Here is a 20,459-nt window from a genome sequence, read left to right as displayed (position 1 = left end):
AGCAGTCTGAGATCAAACTCCAAGGTGGCAGCGAGGCTGGGGGAGGGTCACCTGCCAATGCCCAGGCTTGAGCAGGTAAACAAAGTGGCCGGGAAGCTCGAACTGGGTGGAGCCCACCACAGCTCAAGGAGGGCTGCCTGCCTCTTTAGGCTCCACCTCTAGTGGCAGGGCACAGACAGACAAAAGACAGCAATGACCTCGGCAGACTTAAATGTCCCTGTCTGACAGCTTTGAAGAGAGTAGTGGTTCTCCCACCATGCAGCTTGAGATCTGAGAACGGGCAGACTGCCTCCTCAAGTGGGTCCTTAACCCCCGAGTAGCCTAAATGGGAGGCACCTCCCAGTAGGGGCGGACTGACACCTCACACGGCCGGGTACTCCTCTGAGACAAAACTTCCAGAGGAATGATCAGGCAGCAGCATTTGCGGTTCACCAATATCTGCTGTTCTGCAGCCACCACTGCTGATACCCAGGCAAACAGGGTCTGGAGTGGACCTCCAGTAAACTCCAACAGACCTGCAGCTGAGGGTCCTGACTGTTAGAAGGAAAACTAACAAACAGAAAGGACATCCACACCAAAAACCCATCTGTACATCACCATCATCAAAGACCAAAGGTAGATAAAACGACAAAGATGGGGAAAAAACAGAGCAGAAAAACCAGAAACTCTAAAAATCAGAGTGCCTCTCCTTCTCCAAAAGAACGCAGCTCCTCACCAGCAACAGAACACAGCTCCTCACAAGCAATGGAATGCAGCTCCTCACCAGCAACAGAACAAAGCTGGACGGAGAATGACTTTGACGAGTTGAGAGAAGAAGGCTTCAGAAGATCAAACTACTCCGAGCTAAAGGAGGAAGTTTGAACCAATGGCAAAGAAGTTAAAAATTTTGAAAAAAAAATTAGATGAATGGATAACTAGAATAACCAATGCAGAGAAGTCCTTAAAGGACCTGATGGAGCTGAAAACCACAGCACGCAAACTATGTGACGAATAGACAAGCCTCAGTAACCAATGCGATCAACTGGAAGAAAGGATATCAGCGATGGAAGACGAAATGAATGAAATGAAGTGTGAAGAGAAGTTTAGAGAAAAAGGAATAAAAAGAAACAAACAAAGCCTTCAAGAAACATGGGACTATGTGAAAAGACCAAATCTATGTCTGATTGGTGTACCTGAAAGTGACAGGGAGAATGGAACCAAGTTAGAAAACACTCTGCAGGATATAATCCAGGAGAACTTCCCCAATCTAGCAAGGCAGGCCAACATTCAAATTCAGGAAATACAGAAAATGCCACAAAGATACTCCTCAAGAAGAGCAACTCCAAGACACATAATTGTCAGATTCACCAAAGTTGAAATGAAAGAAAAAATGTTAAGGGCAGCCAGAGAGAAAGTTTGGGTTACCCACAAAGGGAAGCCCATCAGACTAACAGCTGATCTCTTGGCAGAAACTCTACAAGCCAGAAGAGAGTGGGAGCTAATATTCAACATTCTTAAAGAAAAGAATTTTCAACCCAGAATTTCATATCCAGCCAAACTAAGCTTCATAAGTGAAGGAGAAATAAAATCCTTTACAGACAAGCAAATGCTGAGAGATTTTGTCACCACCAGGCCTGCCCTAAAAGAGCTCCTGAAGGAAGCACTAAACATGGAAAGGAACAACCGGTACCAGCCACTGCAAAAACATGCCAAATTGTAAAGACCATCAAGGTTAGGAAGAAACTGCATCAACTAACGAGCAAAATAACCAGCTAACATCATAATGACAGGATCAAATTCACACATAACAATACTAACCTTAAATGTAAATGGGCTAAATGCTCCAATTAAAAGGCAGACTGGCAAACTGGATAAAGAGTCAAGACCCATCAGTGTGCTGTATTCAGGAAACCCATCTCCCATGCAGAGACACACATAGGCTCAAAATAAAGGGATGGAGGAAGATCTACCAAGAAAATGGTAAACAAAAAAAAGGCAGGGGTTGCAATCCTAGTCTCGGATAAAACAGACTTTAAACCAACAAAGATCAAAAGAGACAAAGAAGGCCATTACATAATGGTAAAAGGATCAATTCAACAAGAAGAACTAACTATCCTAAATATATATGCACCCAATACAGGAGCATCCAGATTCATAAAGCAAGTCCTTAGTGACCTACAAAGAGAGTTAGACTCCCACACAATAATAATGGGAGACTTTAACACCCCACTGTCAACATTAGACAGATCAACAAGACAGAAAGTTAACAAGGATATCCAGGAATTGAACTCAGCTCTGCACCAAGCAGACCTAATAGACATCTACAGAACTCTCCAACCCAAATCAACAGAATATACATTCTTTTCAGCACTACACCACACCTATTCCAAAATTGACCACACAGTTGGAAGTAAAGCACTCCTCAGCAAATGTAAAAGAACAGAAATTATAACAAACTGTCTCTCAGACCACAGTGCAATCAAACTAGAACTCAGGATTAAGAAACTCACTCTAAATCGCTCAACTACATGGAAACTGAACAACCTGCTCCTGAATGACTACAGGGTACATAATGAAATGAAGACAGAAATAAAGATGTTCTTTGAAACCAACGAGAATAAAGACACAACATACCAGAATCTCTGGGACACATTCAAAGCAGTATGTAGAGGGAAATTTATAGCACTAAATGCCCACAAGAGAAAGCAGGAAAGATCTAAAATTGACATCCTAACATCACAATTAAAAGAACTAGAGAAGCAAGAACAAACACATTCAAAAGCTAGCAGAAGGCAAGAAATAACTAAGATCAGAGCAGAACTGAAGGAAATAGAGACACAAAAAACCCTTCAAAAAAATCAATGAATCCAGGAGCTGGTTTTTTGAAAAGATCAACAAAATTGATAGACTGCTAGCTAGACTAATAAAGAAGAAAGGAGAGAAGAATCAAATAGATGCAATAAAAAATGATAAAGGGGATATCACCACCGATCCCACAGAAATACAAACTACCATCAGAGAATACTATAAACACCTCTACACAAATAAACTAGAAAATTTAGAAGAAATGGATAAATTCCTCGACACATACACTCTCCCAAGACTAAACCAGGAAGAAGTTGAATCTCTGAATAGACCAATAACAGGCTCTGAAATTGAGGCAATAATTAATAGCTTACCAACCAAAAAAAGTCCAGGACCAGATGGATTCACAGCCGAATTCTACCAGAGGTACAAGGAGAAGCTGGTACCATTCCTTCTGAAACTATTCCAATCACTAGAAAAAGAGGAAATCCTCCCTAACTCATTTTATGAGGCCAGCAACATCCTGATACCGAAGCCTGGCAAAGACACAACAAAAAAAGAGAATTTTAGACCAATATCCTTGATGAACATAGATGCAAAAATCCCCAATAAAATTCTGGCAAACCGAATCCAGCAGCACATCAAAAAGCTTATACACCATGATCAAGTGGACTTCATCCCTGGGATGCAAGGCTGGTTCAACATAGGAAAATCAATAAACGTAATCCAGCATATAAACAGAACCAAAGACAAAAACCACATGATTATCTCAATAGATGCAGAAAAGGCCTTTGACAAAATTCAACAGCCCTTTATGCTAAAAACTCTCAATAAATTAGGTATTGATAGGACATATCTCAAAATAATAACAGCTATCTGTGACAAACCCACAGCCAATATCATACTGAATGGACAAAAATTGGAAGCATTCCCTTTGAAAACTGGCACAAGACAGGGATGCTCTCTCTCACCACTCCTATTCAACATAGTGCTGGAAGTTCTGGCCAGGGCAATCAGACAGGAGAAGGAAATAAAGGGCATTCAATTAGGAAAAGAGGAAGTCAAATTGTCCCTGTTTGCAGATGACATGATTGTATATCTAGAAAACCCCATCGTCTCAGTCCAAAATCTCCTTAAGCTGATAAGCAACTTCAGCAAAGTCTCAGGATACAAAATCAATGTGCAAAAATCACAAGCATTCTTATACACCAATAACAGACAAACAGAGAGCCAAATCATGAGTGAACTCCCATTCACAATTGCTTCAAAGAGAATAAAATACCTAGGAATCCAACTTACAAGGGATGTGAAGGACATCTTCAAGGAGAACTACAAACCACTGCTCAACGAAATAAAAGAGGACACAAACAAATGGAAGAACATTCCATGCTCATGGATAGGAAGAATCAATATCGTGAAAATGGTCATACTGCCCAAGGTAATGTATAGATTCAATGCCATCCCCATCAAGCTACCAATGACTTTCTTCACAGAATTGGAAAAAACTACTTTAAAGTTCATATGGAACCAAAAAAGAGCCCGCATCGCCAAATCAATCCTAAGCCAAAAGAACAAAGCTGTAGGCATCACGCTACCTGACTTCAAACTATACCACAAGGCTACAGTAACCAAAACAGCATGGTACTGGTACCAAAACAGAGACATAGACCATGGAACAGAACAGAGCCCTCAGAAATAATGCCGCATATCTACAACTATCTGTTCTTTGACAAACCTGACAAAAACAAGCAATGGGGAAAGGATTCCCTATTTAATAAATGGTGCTGGGCAAACTGGCTAGCCATATGTAGAAAGCTGAAACTGGATCCCTTCCTTACACCTTATACAAAAATTAATTCAAGATGGATTAAAGACTTACATCTTAGACCTAAAACCATAAAAACCCTAGAAGAAAACCTAGGCAATACCATTCAGGACATAGGCATGGGCAAGGACTTTATGTCTAAAACACCAAAAGCAATAGCAATAAAAGCCAAAATTGACAAATGGGATCTAATTAAACTAAACAGCTTCTGCACAGCAAAAGAAACCACCATCAGAGTGAACAGGCAACCTACAGAATGGGAGAAAATTTTTGCAACCTACTCATCTGACAAAGGGCTAATATCCAGAATCTACAATGAACTCAAATTTACAAGAAAAAAACAAACAACCCCATCAAAAAGTGGGCAAAGGATATGAACAGACACTTCTCAAAACAAGACATTTATGCAGCCAAAAAACACATGAAAAAAATGCTCATCATCACTGGCCATCAGAGAAATGCAAATCAAAACCACAATGAGATACCATCTCACACCACTTAGAATGGCCATCATTAAAAAGTCAGGAAACAACAGGTGCTGGAGAGGATGTAGAGAAATAGGAACACTTTTACACTGTTGGTCGGACTGTAAACTAGTTCAACCATTGTGGAAGTCAGTGTGGCAATTCCTCAGGGATCTAGAACTAGAAATACCATTTGACCCAACCATCCCATTACAGGGTATATACCCAAAGGATTATGAATCATGCTGCTATAAAGACACATGCACACGTATGTTTATTGCGGCACTATTCACAATAGCAAAGACTTGGAACCAACCTAAATGTCCAACAATGATAGACTGGATTAAGAAAATGTGGCACATATACACCATGGAATACTATGCAGCCATAAAAAATGACGAGCTAATGTCCTTTGTAGGGACATGGATGAAGCTGGAAACCATCATTCTCAGCAAACTATCACAAGGACTAAAAACCAAACACTGCATGTTCTCACTCATAGGTGGGAATTGAACAGTGAGAACACATGGAAACAGGAAGAGGAACATCACACACCGGGGACTGTTGTGGGGTGGGGGGAGGGGGGAAGGATAGCATTAGGAGATATACCTAATACTAAATGATGAGTTAATGGGTACAGCACACCAACATGGCACATGTATACATATGTAACAAATCTGCATGTTGTGCACATGTACCCTAAAACTTAAAGTATAATAATAATTAAAAAAGAAAAGAAATGTTTGCATCAACTAAGACCTCAAAGATTTTCCTCCTATTTTCTTCTAAAGTTTTATGGTTTCAGTTCTTACGTTTAGGTTTATAAGTAATTTCAACTCCATCTTTGAATACAGTATGAGGCACGGAACAAGACTCATCTTTTTGCATATGGATATCCAACTGTTTCAGCACCATTCCTGGCTCTTAACTCCCATATTCCTTGTTATAGTCTTTTGTTATAATGTTGGGATGCTTTAGACCTCAGAAGAAAACAGATTCTTCAGAAAACAGAATCTCTCTCTGACCTTCCTTCCCCTGCCCTCCTTCCACCAGCCCAAGGCAGGACTTTAATCTCCCCCTACTTGTCTGATTGCAGGTCATAAGACCCTCACTTCAGAAGGGTGCTGCCCTATACCCTGGAAGAAAAAAAAAATGCTGCCAGAGAGGCCAAGAATCTGAACTGACCAGCCTTACTGGGTTTCCTCATTCAGTAATAGTAATGAATAGTATGATCTTATTAATATTAGATCATACTCTTTTTATCCATTCATATTTCCACACAGTCCTCATCATGCCTATCCAATGAAGTCTCCATAGAAAACCCAAGAGGACGGAGTGTGGGGAGCTTCCAGATACCTGAACATGTGAAGGTTCCTGGAGGGTGTGTGCCTGGGGAGGGCATGGAAGCTCTTCACCCCTTCCTCCATACCTTGCCCCATGTATCTCTTCATATGTATTTTTTTTGTAATATCCTTTAAACCAGAATACATGTTCTGTGAGCCATGCTAGCAAATTAATTGAACCCAAACAGGGGGTCGTGGGAACCCTATCTTGAACATGGTTGGTCAGATGTTCTGGAGGCCCAGACTTGCAACTGGCATCTGAAGGGTGGTGGCAATCTTGTGGGACTGAGCCCTCAATCTGAGGCTATCTCCAGGTAGATAGTGTCGGAATTGAATTGGAAGACACCCAGCTGGTGCCTGCTGCAGAACTGCTTGCTTGTTTGGTGTGTAGGGGAAAAATCTCCACACATTTGGTAATAGACATCTTCTCTGTGTTGACGATTGGGTGGTGTGAGACCAGAGGAAAAAGTTCGTTTTTCCACACCTATTGTTTTACATAGCATAAATTTATAAATTTGATTATTTATTTAATCAAAATCACACTGTCTTGATTACGCTGGCTTTAAAGTCTTAAAACCAGGAAATGTAAGTCCTCCAACTTTCTTGTCTTGACTATGCTAGAGCCCTTGCATTTCCATATATATTTTAGGATCAGCCACTTTGGGTTTTTCATTTTTTTAAAAAGCTACCTGGCATTTTGATTGGGATTGCTTTGAGTCTATAGATCAATTTGAAGAGTTGAAATTTTGACAACACTGAGTCTTCCAATCCACAAACATGGTATCTTTCTCACAACTTATGTATTCTTTAATTTCTCAGCAATGTTTTGTAGTTTCAGTGTACAAGTCTTACCCATAATTTGTTATATGTATCCCTAGGTATTTCATGTTTTCTGGTGCTATTTAAATGGTTTTGTGGCTGAGCACAGTAGCTCATGCCTGTAATCCCAGCACTTGGGGAAGCTAACCAGGCAGGTCACTTGAGGTCAGGAGTTCAAGACCAGCCTGGCCAACGTGGCGAAACTGTTTCTACTAAAAGTAAAAAATAACTGGGTGTGGTGGTGTGCACCTGTAATCCCAGCTACTGGGGAGGCCGAGGCACAAGAATCACTTGAACCTAGGAGGCAGAGGTTGCAGGGTGCCGAGACTGCACCACTGCACTCCAGCCTGGGGAAACACAGCAAGACTCTGTCTCAATCAATCGATTTTTTTAACTTCAATTTACAAATGTTTATTGCTAGGATATGAGCATTTTTAAGGATCTTGATGAATAACTGTGCTTTATAATGGTCATACCAATTTACATATGCAACAAAATATGAGATTGCCTGTTTGACCATACTTTTGTAACTGATCTCATTTAAAAATTTGTTCCAAGTGAGGCAGAATGAAAAAATGGTTCTTTCAGTTTACTTTGAGAATTATAATCTTCTCTTCTTGGAGTGAGGGATTATTGTCTGACCTCCAGCACAGAAAGTATGATTAATATGTCTTGGTTCACAGCACATTATCATCATTGGCTCCTCATTTTATTTAGTTTATTTTAACTCATTCTCCATTATCCTCTCCCTTTCTTCTTTCATGGGCAACATTTACCTTGCCCTTTAAGGTATTCATTCCAATTTGTTTTACATACCTTTTTGAACATTTCTAGATTCCACTTTTTATTTTCATCAAACACTGTACTTCTCAAACATTATGCGTGGTAGATATATGTAGTCTTTTGCTTCTATCTGATGCATAGTACATTACTCTCCCCTTATGGGATACATTCCAAGACCCTCAGTGCATGTCTGAAACAAGGATAGTACTGAACCCTATAACTCCTGTTTTTTCAATCCAACTGAGAAAGCTACTAAGTAACTAATGGACAAGTGTATGATTTCATCACACAACTCAGAATGCTGCAAAATATAAAGCTTATGAAATGTTTATTTCCAGAATTTTCCATTTAATATTTTCAAACTGTGGTTGGCCACAGGTAACTGAAACAGCAAAAATCGAGACTGTGAATAAGTGGGGACTACTGTACTACATGTGTGCATCCACCATATTTTACCTATGTATTCCTCCAGTGATGAAGAACCTCAGGTTGGATCTGAGGCTCTGCCATGAAAAACAATGTGATGAACATGCTCACATTTCCTCCTTTAGAGACCTATGTAAGACTTGAGGCCATATACCCAGAAACAATTTAAGATCTATATTTATTTAACTAAATTCTGCCAGGCTGCTCTCCAGAACGGCTCCACCACTCTATAGTCTCACCAGCAGTGTATGAGGGTTCCTAACCCCCAACCCCACCAATACTTGGCATCGTCCATCTTTCTCATTTTTCTTAGTCTACTGGGGATAAAAAGATACTTTATTGTTGCTCTAATCTTAATTCCTCTAATTACTGAGTTTGAGCGTACCTTTTCATGTTGTTACCCTATTGTATTTCCTCTTTGAAATAACGCCTGTTCATAATCTTGGCATTTTTCTATTAGGGCTCTTGTGTTTGTTTTGTTTTGTTTTCATTTGAAAAACAAACAAAACTCCTTAATTATTGTAGATACTAGTTCCTTATCCAATTTAGACAAGCAAATTGTATCCATTTTCAAACAAAAATTTTCCCCTGGTATTTGTTCCTGTTATCTGTCATGGCAAAACAAACTACCCACAACCTTAGAAGCTTAAGACAAACCATTTTATTTGGCTCATGATTTTATGGGGCAGAAATTGGGAAGGGTACCACTGGGCAATTTATCTGATTTACATAACAACTAGGGCAGCTGGGGCTGGAGGATCCATTTTCAAAATGGCTTCTTCACTTAATGTTCTTTGGCCTCTTCCTTGGTGCTCTTTTGCCTCTACACTTGATGTCGCATCCTCCAGGGCTTCTTCACTTGCCTTTGGTTTTCTCACGACATAGTGATTTCAGGGTAATTACATTTCTAACATAGTGGTCGGCTTCCAAGAGGCAGGAAACCAAACTTGTCAGGTGAAATAAGAGCAATACCAGGAACTGGAACTTCACTTCTACCACACAGTCTTGGTCAAAACAGTGGAAGGATCCAGATTCAAGGAAGTGAAAAGACTCCGCCCTCTGATGACAGAGTGACATTGTCACAATAGAGAACAATATGTAGAACTGGGAGGCACAGTTGTGGCCACCTTTGGTAAACACAATCTGCCACATTATTTATTGCCATTTTTATTTTTTCTTTTGTGAATTGCCCAGCCATGGCTGTGTCCTCCCATTTTTTTCTATCGATTTATAAAACTATAGTACATACCTCAAATCTTTCGCACTGATAAAAATTCTTTTTTCCAAGTTTTAATTTAGAATTCTTCTACCTCAAGGAGAAGAATATAATAAGAGTGTGTTTCATTTACTTTATATGCTTCCTTTTAAAAATCTGTTAGGATGAAACAATTACAGAATCCCATGTGTCTAAAAAATTAATATGATATATATATATATAAAGCCATCTCACAAATATTTTAAAATTAAGTCCATTACATTACAAATTCAAATTCTATCAGAAAGTAATCATAGCAAATGGTACAGAAAAGCTAAAAATCACTGTCTTCCTTTTAACCCTCTACTACAATGGGCCCTTTTCTCCCCTTATAAACTACATATAATCAATACCTTTGGTTAATAATTAAAAAAAAAAAGACACAAGTTGGCTACTCTTTTACTACAACTTTACTGAAAACATATGGCTCTCCCTACCAAAAATGAATTCTCCTTAAAAACAATTTCAGGTCGGGTGTGGTGGCTCACGCCTGTGATCCCAGCACATTGGCAGGCTGAGGCAGGCAGAACGCCTGAGATCTGAAGTTCGAGACCAGCCTGGCCAACATAGCAAAACCCCGTATCTACTAAAAATACAAAAATTAGTTAGGCATGGTGGTGGGCGCCTGTAATCCCAGCTACTTGGGAGGCTGAGGCAGGAGAATCACTTGAACCCAGGAGGTGGAGGTTGCAGTGAGCCAAGATCAATCACACCACTGCACTCCGGCCTGGGCAACAGAGTGAGACTCTGCCTCAAAACAAAAAACCAAAAAAACAATTTCAAATCCAGACATATAAATTTATTTCCGAGTTAAGAAAACAAGAAAGTGGTTTACTAAAAAAAAAAAAAAAAAAAAAAATGTTTTAGATTGGTAAACACATATAGAACTGCTTTATTCGATTCTTTTATGTGAATTCAAGGATTTCTCCTTATACTGTCCTAATAAAATTTTCACATTATATTTAGAGTGTTGGGCAAGAAGTGCTTTTCAGATTCCTTCTGAAACGGCCAAATCATGCATCTCTCTTCATTGTCTAAAGACTGTTCATAACAGAAAAAGAAGCTACAGCTATACATCCCTGGATTTTTTTGCAGGCCAAATTCCAAACTTCGTGAATTTGGTTTAAGTAACTAGCTCATTTTTTCCCAAAAAAGAAATTCAATATTTTAATTATAAAAATGAAATATGACAAGAATGACTTATTAAAATCATGTTATTATGAATAATTTAGGTGAAAATGGTTTTAAGTTGAAGCAAATAATTTGAAAAATAATCCAAAATAAACAAAAATGTCATTTAAATTCTGGAACCCCACAAAAGCACACTGAGAGAGAAAAAGAAAAATAAAGAAGGCAAAGGACAAAGCAAAATGATCATTTATGATTTTTTTTGAGGCTTTAAGATACAGAATCCTTTAACTGGTAGGACATATGCATATGATCTTGCTTTATTTTTAATGGAAATGAATATCTTTTAATCTACATTCAGCATTTTGAAGTAAGTGTGGGTTTGCTCTGTAAAAATCATCCAATACTCTGACTTCAAAAACACAGAGCCCAGCAAGGCAGAGATAATATATTCTGTCCTGGAAATACATGTAGGAAGAATCAAAAAATAAAATTCATCATTAATAAGCATAGAAGTTTTAAAAATACCATTCCTCTTTCTCTCAGAAACCTTACTATCCTGTCAGGATGAGGGGTGAAAATACATTCCATGTTTAAGACTACTGGAATCTAAAACCAAACGTACCAAACTTAAGTGTACAAACTACAATCAACAATTCTTCTTTTTCAAATAATATTAATGAAAAATAAAGATCAAATTCGGAATGGGTGATTTTGTTGTTTTATATGCAGTTTTACCCTTACAAATATTCACAAATGCAGAAATGCATTAATAAGAACTGCTTAGGGTCATGTGTGGTGGCTCATGCCTGTAATCTCAGCCCTTCGGGAGGCAGGAGGATCACCTGGAGCAAGAAGTTTGAGACCAGCCTGGACAACATAGTGAAAAACTATCTCAAAAAAAAAAAAAAAAATTAGCAAGGTGTGGTGGAGCATGCCTGTAGTTTTAGCAACTCAGGAGGCTGAGGCAGGAGGACAGCTTGAGCCTGGGAGTTTGAGGTTCTAGTAAGCTATGATCACACCACTGCACTCCAGCCTGGGTGACAGAGTGAGACCCTGTCTCCGAAAAAATAGAGAACTGCTTACTTTCAGCAATGTGAATAGTTATATGCGGGAAAACAAGAGACTAGAAAGAACCCGAGTAAAGGCCCCAAACAGATATACTCTGTTCCCTTCTTGGAGTCTCCAAATTTTGGCTACAGTCTAAGGTGAAAATTTTTTTTGGTCATGTTCCAAATTCTATTATTTGGAAATAAGTTTCCATTTCTTTTTTGAATGAACACAAGAATTAAAGACTTTCATTTATAACATCTTAGTCAAGTTACCCTTTGGTGTTATGCCTCATTGAAAACAGTTTCGTTGAAAGTGTGCAAAGCCTGGGTTTCAAAAAGACACCTTTTGACGTATCTATCAAATATGTAAACACAACCTTATGAATCATGTTCCAGAAAACATAAGTAGATTTTATCACATTTTTTTTTCTGAAACATCTACTGTTGCCTTTGTATATTACACAAAACATTTCACACCAGCAACAGAATTGGAGTGATAAGGATGGGAAACAGAGTACCAAATAAATGATTAAATACCAAAATTCTTGGACACAAAAACCTCACCACTTTGTAGAGAGATGCGACTACTTGCAAATGTCTGGAAGGGCTCTATGCAAATGCAGAGAAGAGCTTACCTCTAAACTTAACAAAGTATGTACCTTTCCACTCTCAAAGTCCATTCAAAGCACCTTCTAATGAACTGTTTCTTCTGTTTAACTCAAGCCAGAGGTAACTTGGCAATTAAAAATTCATGTATCTTCTTTCAAGGCAAATGGGCACGGTGGTTGTGGTTCATTCTAAATGATTCTATACATCTACAAAGCCTAGCCATTCGGTCTTCCTAAGATACAAAACCAATTCACCAGAACAATAGTATTTGACCACATCACCACAACAGTAACAAATATGGACAATACGGATCATTTAAAAATAAATTTCTCAATCTTTTTTCTTCAATTGTCAAGTTAGTTAATATTCTAAGACACACTTAGGTCAGGTTAGAGGGAAGGAAATACTTTCCTGAGATCTGACTAGCAAACCAACAATATTAGCCTATCAATCCATACCTGAAATCAGTTTCAACAGAATCACATGTACAAACCCAGCCAGCTTTGCTGCTTTCTCTACCATTAATATACATATATTTTTTGAGATGCAGTCTCACTCTGTTGCCCAGGTTGGAGGGGTGCAGTACAGTGAAGTGATCTTGGCTCACTGCCGCCTCCACCTCCCAGGTTCAAGCGATTCTCCTGCCTCAGCCTCCAGAGTAGCTGGACTACAGGCACCTGCCACAACACCCAGCTAATTTTTTTTGAGACAGGGTCTCACTCTGTTGCCCAGGCTGGAGTGCAGTGGCACAATCTCGGTTCACTGCAATCTCCACCTCCTGAGTTCAAGCGATTCTCCCACCTCAGCCTCCTGAGTAGCTGAGATTATAGGCGTACGCCACCACACCCAGCTAAATTTTTTGTATTTTTAGTAGAGACGGGGTTTCACCATGTTGGCCAGGCTGGTCTCAAACGCCTGACCTCAAGTGATCCCCTGGCCTTGGCCTCCCAAAGTGTTGGGATTACAGGCGTAAGCCACCATGCCCGGCACCATTACTATATTCTAAGCAAACCCAGACAATAGGGGAGTTATAAAAACCTCATTCATCACAAGACATCAAAGGGCTTTTTAATGATATATGAAAGTGGTTTATTTAGTTTTTATATGCACTAAAATACCAAGAAAAATGGAACACAATTTTTACTCTCTCTATAAATCATTTCTGTCACGTAGTGGCCCCTAAAACTAAAACTTGATAGCTGATTTCCAAAACCACTGTTGTACCTTATTTCAAATCTCCCACCTTACAAAACTTGAATGAAAAAATGTTTTAGATATCAGTTCTACTTGTGGGAAAAAGCTTTTAAATACTGCCTGAAAAATGGCTTTTCATGACCAGTTAGGTTTCAAAACTTACAGACAACAACCAGACCATGGAAATAAGGCGGAATTTATGGAGCAGTACATGGTGGCAGAAACAATGAGGTCCAATTCATGTAGACAGACAAAACAGGTACTGCCATGCTTGGCTATCTAGTGTTATCCTGAGATTGTGATATACGAAATTACACATCAGTACACAGTGCTTCATTCAGCCTCAAGTGTTGAAACAGTACCCAGTATCAAAGATCAGGGTCCCAACATGCAGAGAAACTCTGAGCCAAGAGTAAGGTAACACAGCTCAAAGCAAACCTAATTTCCATAAACTCAAACAACTTCATAGCACCAGGGAAGCCTGGGGGAGCTGGCTCCCTAGAACTAAAGGTACCTGCAACCCTGGTGTTCATTTTAAATCCAGTTTTGTACACATATCTTTCTACAAGCAACTGCAAAGCTCCCAAGAGTTAGGAACACATCCAAGTTAATAAGAAGGCATTTCACAAGTAGGAACTGCCTGACACTGCCTTTCAGCATTAGCAAACGAGGGGAAAGTTCACCACATAACGAGGGGAAAGTTCACCACATGCAAGGGAAAGCCAACCACACGATCATGGGCACGTTCATAACTCCTGCAACTGCTCACACTCCACACCAGACAGACAACACTCAGGACACTGCTGTACATCTTACGAAATTCCAGTTCTTGCTTAAATCCCACCAGACCCAAGAAAAAGAGCCCAGTCCAACCCCAAATACGGCCATGAGTACCAACAGCCATATGGACAGAGCCAAATGCTCTAAGAACAGTGGAGGGTGCAAGTTACAAACCACAACACAGAAAGCACAACCCCATATGCCTAGGCGCCGGCCACCCAGATATTTCAAAGGCAGAATGCAAGATGACCAAGGTCCGGCCAGCTGGGACCCCTCACCGACCCTGTAGCCGCTACAGGCCCCTTGACCGCTATAACGACGGCAAATCCCAATGTTAACCCGTCAGGCTGCTTGCCCACCTTCCAGGAACACAACTAACAGGCCCTTGGCAACCTGGGGGGCTGTTGGTGGCCTTCTAACGGGACCGACGGCCCCCCAAACCCTCCGAAAGGCAGAAACCCTCAACTCCCTGCCCCGGCGGCGGCCATCACGGCAAGAAAGCAGGCTTTTACGACAACTCCCACAATGCCCGCGGCCTACAACTCCCAGTGTGCACCGGGCGGCGCCGCGGTTAACCCTGTAGTGGCGCCGGGCTGGCGAGCCCCGCACCCTTTGCACTCCCGACAGCCAATTGTTGCACCTACTTTCACACTTTCAATCTGAAAGTAACTTCGGAAATTTTCTCAAACACCTACAGTTACGCTATCTAGCCGCCTTCCCTTATCACACAAACAACCTCAACTGCTCAGAAAATTATCCCTGACAGAGAAACATTTGTTAATCTCCAGAGCACTCCTCATAGTGTCAAATGCTTCCCATTTGAAAAAGGGACACTTAACTTCAATTAATCTTCCCCTTCGCCTTTATCATTTTCCAACATTTTTCTAAATTATTATACTCCAGAGATTCGTGTACTCAACACTATTAATTTAAAATCTGTTTTCTAACTTCTGGGAAGCTACAAGAGAGAAAGACTATCCTATAACTGCCCACAGTGTTCTACATCTCTCCATTTTATAAGACAAATTTCCTCCAATATATTGTCTCAAAAAAATTATGCGACTCCAAGTAAGTCCTAATAAGAAATATTAAATATGGGCAATATATTTTTTCAATTTGAAGTTAGTTTTTTTTAGGGGAAAACCTGGGTTGTGTCAATATACTTTGGTTTCCCTTTCACTCTCTTGATATATAATCAGAAATATAATAATGCTGCTTTATTACTTTTTAATTTTAAAATGCCAACAAGCAACAAGTAAAGAAACATTTTAATAAATTTTGAAAAATAAACTAAGAGTTCATTCTTTCAGGAGACTGCACAATCACATATTTTATTCATAAATGAACTCCTTCAATGTTTTTCTCATTTTAATTAAAAATGAGTTTAAAAACGCATTTCTTTGAAATAATTTGCCCGTAATTTCAGTAAAGATTAACAATCACGTTTAAAGAACACTGTATCATCAATATAAGTTCAATATCCTGTTTGTACGTACAGTACAAACTAACATGCCCAGACGTATAACTGAGAGATAAAATAATTGTTTAGTATCTGATGCATGCACTAAGGCAACAACTAGAATTCTCCCAAATTATCTGCTATTTTTCTCACACCCAAATATAAAATGAAATGTACATAATTCTGATTTTTCCACAGAAAAAATTTGCCATTTGAAAGGGCACTCAAAATGTATCATGAATTTCAAATCACAAAACTCAGAAATCCTAAACACATGCAAAAACCTAAAGCCTTGTTGGAAAGATACGTATTTAGTAAGACTCTACAAAATTATATTTTAAATGTGCCCCTTAACTATTACATTTAGCTTATTAGTAAATTTTTTATCTAGTAAACTATGATGAGAAAATACTTCATCATTTACTTCTTCACTCCTGTACAATATGCAGTTTCCTAAACAATTAAGACAAATGCTATATACCAAGATATAAAAAATTATATATTCATATATATTTGGAATTTTAGTTTATTATACTACTTCAGCATCTGAACATTTCTAATTCTCACCTAACTCTTTAGTTAGTATTTTGCTAGGCAAAGCTCTATTTTTTTCCTCTCTTTTTTAATAGCTACCAGGTTATAACATTTTAAAGCGTATTTTGTATATTATTCTCCTGATGTTAAAATATATGATGACTCATAAGAAAGGCTCGAAAACAAGTCAGAAATGAAACTGATCTCATATATTTATTACATGCTTACAACTCTCTTCTCAGTACTACAAGATTATATTTTCCATTAGGAGATTAGCCATTTTTTTCTTTTAACGGTTCAAAATATAAGGAGGTAAAAACTGATATATTAAAGAGCTTTACGTAAATATTACATTAGAAATAATTTTATAATCTTTTCAGTTTACCCACATCATTCTTTTAAAAATAACTTAGAAGTTTAGTATATTTTAATTAAGTAATTTAAGTAGGTCTTAATCTATATACTTAATATTGATGTAAATGTCTTTATAAGAAGAAAATAAATTTATTCTAGAAGTGAACTCTTCAAATTTATACTAAAGAATTTAGTATTTTCCCTCAAGTATTTAGATTCTTTTTTGCCCATGAATTTTTAAAGTATATTTTTTAAAACCCTAAACTTTATACTAAGATTTAAAACATATTTATATGTAACAGTATTAATATGTTTAAAATTAGGAAAAATTTTGTATAATTTTAAGAATATATATATGTTAATAGAAGACAAACATTGCAATCTATATCTTTTCCCAAATGTGGCATTGGTGACAAAGCTAGAATGTGCAAATTTGCATATTTACAACAGATTCTATAATTTCTGAAACTACTTGTTTTATTCTTTTAATTTCATAAAATACTTCAAAGCATTTAAAATGTTTGTTTAGACAATTTAATTGCACTTGTAATCTGCTTTTAAAAATCTGATTTTCACATATGTATTTTATACTGTTCATGGAAGTAAACTGCACTAATAGAATTATTGCCAAAAATAGAATGAGTTGCAAATATTCTAACATGCTTAAAAAGTTAGTCTGTCTCCTTTTCTTATGTTACCAACATAACACAATTACCAAACACTGAAAAGAGTTCACACACAAAGTACAGGTTCTTGCCTGATTAAACAAATTATTTATATTTACATTCTGGCCCTACAAAACAGTATTTTCCCAGCATGTGAGTATATACCAAAGTTTAAGTTTCCCTGTTACTGCACAAATCTTAATTAACTTTAATTCACGGGCCTGCTTTTAAAACAATGACCAGTCTTTCAAATTTATCAAAATAGTTTATCACATTAGTTTACATCTGTGTTTAGGAATATTTTAGATGTCTGAAAATTCTCTTGTTTTTGATTTTGCTAAATATTTTTTTAAACTCTGTGCAAGAATCATAACTTTTATTTTAATTTGGTTATGTCTTCAATATTTTTAAAAGATAGATCATGGGAATCCTCTTATTCAGTCTATGAGAAAGTGCAAAAAAAGGGGGTCTATCTCATTTTTACCCCAACAAATTAATCTTTTTTAAATGAAAAATTTCTAACTACTTTTGTTTTATTTAAATTAAAAATCCTGCTTTCTATCATCTTCATGATTTTTTACATCAGTTAAGATGAGCAAAGTTTCAGTACGTGATATTTCTTTCGTCTAATTGAAATGCTCTTTTCAATCCATGAATAAACAATAGAAAACGCTTCCTTACCTAAAGAAGAAGTTTCACCTTTAAAAGAATATCCCAAAAAATCTTCAAATTTCTTCAGGAGATGAAATTTTTGCTATTTTCCTATAGAAATAAAAAAAACAAGTAAATGATTATAATTACTTTTATTCTGTAAAAAATCATGATGGGCATATAGATATTTATATTTTTGAGTCCTAATTTTATGTAGCAAGTCTGAAATATAATTAAATTAATGCTGCAATTAAAAACCCCATTTTGAATTTTATCACAGATAGTAGTTTCTGATATGCTTAGTTTTTCTGCATTTTACCCTGCCACTGACATATTTTGGGGGTCTTATTTATGACTCAATAGTTTTAATACTTTCAATATATTTAAGTAATTAACTAGCCTTATCTATTTTAAAATATTTCCTAATACATAACAATTCTTATTTTATATATAGTTTCTATAGTCTAAGCTTCAGATAAACATATGAAAGAAAAAAACCTAAACCCTAGAATTTCTAAGTTTCGAAAGGCCTTTCTATCTTCAAATCAATTTCCTCGAACAGAGATATTTAAAACCCTACATACTCTAAGATGGAAATGCTAAATACTCAATTTAGGCTGAATTTTTAAAAACAATTATACTGCTTCTCCTTCTCCCTCTTTCTGCCCACAATTTTCTCTCCTTTTTAATGCAGGTTTACATTCATGAACTCACATGCCTCCTCTCCAAAGAAAAATTATTTTCTGCTTAGAAAATTTTATGATTTCTTACATATTCCCTTCATTCCCCATAAAGATCTACTACTTCAAACTCTAGAGGTGGGAAATGAGAATTAATTGTGCTGCTTTCCCCCCTCCCCACAGTGTTTTTCCTACACCAGTTTTCTAATTATTTCTTCTATGAATCCACCATTCCCCATTTTTTTTTAACAGACCAATAAAATTTGCCTAACATTCTTCTCTCCAGCATTTGAGGGCATATTCTGGTTTTATTTTTGTTTTCATGTTTACTCACAGTTTAGTTAAGCTTATCTCTCCATACTCCAAACATAACCAATTTTCACTTCCTACTAGGTGCTTGTGGACTTGCAATTTGCCAGAGGCCTGGCAATTTCTTGTTCTTCACCAGGGCATCCCGCTTAGGGTTCTCATACAGGTGAATAAAGTTGGAGAGCACAGCTGAGTGAGAACCACAAGAAAGAATGCCAACCGCAGACACCACCCCTCATTTCACAAAAAGTATCTTGCTCAGAACTGACCCTGGTGCTTCACAGCAACGTAGAACGTATAAAATCCCTATGCACAGGCACTAAAAAATTGCTTTCCCTTATGCCATTCTTGGCAACCTTTGGTTTCCTAAGCTAATTTTTTTTTCTTTCCCTCCCCGCTCCCCGAAGGATGTGACCTTTGTGGTACAAGTTTGCAAGTACTAAGCAGAGGTTCCTTCTATGTATAGAAGAGATGTCAACTCACAAGCCCAAGCAATTTCTAGGGCAGAAGCAACAGGACCTACTGTCTCCACCCAGACTAAAGGCTTGAGTGCTCCCTCTCATTTTGCCTTGTCAAAATGAGGGATTATAACTAGGCTGTGCCTCAGTTTCTTTATCTCTAACTTGATTCTGTTACCCAGCACCACAAGCAGATGCTGAAGTGGGAGCAGCCAAGGGAAGCAGAACCAAAAGGCAAAAAGAAGAAAGACCTAAACTAAGATGGTATTCAGCCCTCAGCTCTACTCATTTTCCTGAAGCCTTTCTCCCAGCAAGGCGGGCGGGCTGTGCTGTTAGGCAAGGTTGAAGCGTTCAGTATGGAGAGCCTCTAATATCTCCACACCTTACAAAAGTGCAGATGAGAAATAAGTGCAATGTTTTCCTTTTTAAATTAAAAACAATGACAAACTCAAAGCCTCTTTCTGAAGTACTTAAAGATGTGGTAGGTAAATAATGCTTTTTATAAAAAATAAAACACAAGTGGGTACAGAGCCATAAAAATCTCATCTTTGATTCACCCTCAGGGCTGTTGGCTTATTTTTCTCCATGTAAACAGACACACTAGAGATGTGGACTTTCACAAGTGTCCTCATTCAGACCTGACACTATTGGAACTGGGGAGCTAGCACAGTGGGGAGCCCTTAAATCTTCAGGAAGACTCCCTCCAACCCAACCCTGTCTCGGGAAACTGTCAAGGAATGTAGCAAAGCATTTTTAGTGTTCGGAAAGAGGACTTCAGTCCCCTTCCCTGCTCAGAACTCCATGCCAAATTAATCTGACTCATTAGTTCCTATTGAGACACACTGTTATTTAAAAGAAAGCATTAAGGCATAAACTTAGTTAAAAGT

General features: G+C 37.9%; 1 long non-coding RNA gene across 1 annotated transcript in view; it reads right to left on the bottom strand.

The window, feature by feature from the left end:
- Positions 1-20,459, bottom strand: part of LOC105739369 — a 97,193-nt gene that overhangs the window by 13,748 nt on the left and 62,986 nt on the right. Inside the window, exon 3 of the long non-coding RNA XR_001115293.2 lies at positions 18,156-18,236. This is a non-coding gene — a long non-coding RNA (uncharacterized LOC105739369). The remainder of the gene's footprint in view (positions 1-18,155; positions 18,237-20,459) is intronic.

Source organism: Nomascus leucogenys, chromosome 15, assembly GCF_006542625.1.
Source record: "Nomascus leucogenys isolate Asia chromosome 15, Asia_NLE_v1, whole genome shotgun sequence".
Lineage (NCBI taxonomy): Eukaryota > Metazoa > Chordata > Mammalia > Primates > Hylobatidae > Nomascus > Nomascus leucogenys.
The sequence above is the reverse complement of the archived record's forward strand: the minus strand, read 5'-3'. Positions and strand labels throughout refer to the sequence as shown.